Here is a 1,061-nt window from a genome sequence, read left to right on the forward strand (position 1 = left end):
ATGATGTGTGTATTGACTAATGTAATGTGTACTAATTCAACTTAAGTTACTTGATGATGTGTGTGTTGACTAATGTAATGTGTACTAATTCAACTTAAGTTACTTTGTAATGTGTAGTTGACTAAAGTAATGTGTACTAATTCAACTTACATTACTTTATGATGTGTGTGTTGACTAATATAATGTGAACTAATTCAACTTACATTACTCTATGATGTGTGTGTTGACTAATGTAATGTGTACTAATTCAACTTACATTACTCTATGATGTGTGTGTTGACTAATGTAATGTGTACTAATTCAACTTACATTACTTTATGATGTGTGTGTTGACTAATGTAATGTGTACTAATTCAACTTACATTACTCTATGATGTGTGTGTTGACTAATGTAATGTGTACTAATTCAACTTAAGTTACTTTATGATGTGTGTGTTGACTAATGTAATGTGTACTAATTCAACTTACATTACTCTATGATGTGTGTGTTGACTAATGTAATGTGTACTAATTCAACTTTAGTTATTATACTGAATTAAGTAGTGAATATTTTTTTCTTCTGATATTTGGGAGTATTGTTACCAAATTATTTGATAAAAGGTGCATATGATTTTGTAAATAAACTGAAATAGCTTGTAATACAAAAAATGGTGTATTCTATTGCTTAACTTGTCTACTATGTTTTGCATGATTGTTTTTGCCATCTCATGACACACTTGGAAACATGTTTAAATGTAGAAAGAATTGTTACTATTATGACTTTTAGTAGATAAAACACCACCACTAGTATTACTGTTGGACATGTAAAAAGAAATAATCTTTAATATGCAGATTCAGTTGAACTTGTCAAAAAGCTATCTGTAACTTAATATTCTCAATGTCATATATTCATTTAAAAATCCACATTAGTATGATTGAATGAAAACATGCTACCAGTTGATGATATTGTGGTAGTATCTTGATATTATCAATGCTATATACTCATTTATAAATTGACATTAGTATGATTAAGGGTTCTTCCGGCTTCTCCAAAACATGTACGATAGCAGATGTTGATTTTT

The 1,061-nt window shown here is 28.4% G+C and overlaps 1 protein-coding gene across 1 annotated transcript in view; it reads left to right on the forward strand.

The window, feature by feature from the left end:
• LOC106469797 (abl interactor 2-like) overlaps positions 1–632 on the forward strand; it is a 28,974-nt gene extending 28,342 nt beyond the window's left edge. Inside the window, exon 8 of the mRNA XM_013930307.2 lies at positions 118–632. The gene's annotated coding sequence lies outside the window, so the exon portion shown is untranslated. The remainder of the gene's footprint in view (positions 1–117) is intronic.
• Positions 633–1,061: the final 429 nt, after the last annotated feature.

Source organism: Limulus polyphemus, unplaced genomic scaffold, assembly GCF_000517525.1.
Source record: "Limulus polyphemus unplaced genomic scaffold, Limulus_polyphemus-2.1.2 Scaffold3660, whole genome shotgun sequence".
Classification (NCBI taxonomy): domain Eukaryota; kingdom Metazoa; phylum Arthropoda; class Merostomata; order Xiphosura; family Limulidae; genus Limulus; species Limulus polyphemus.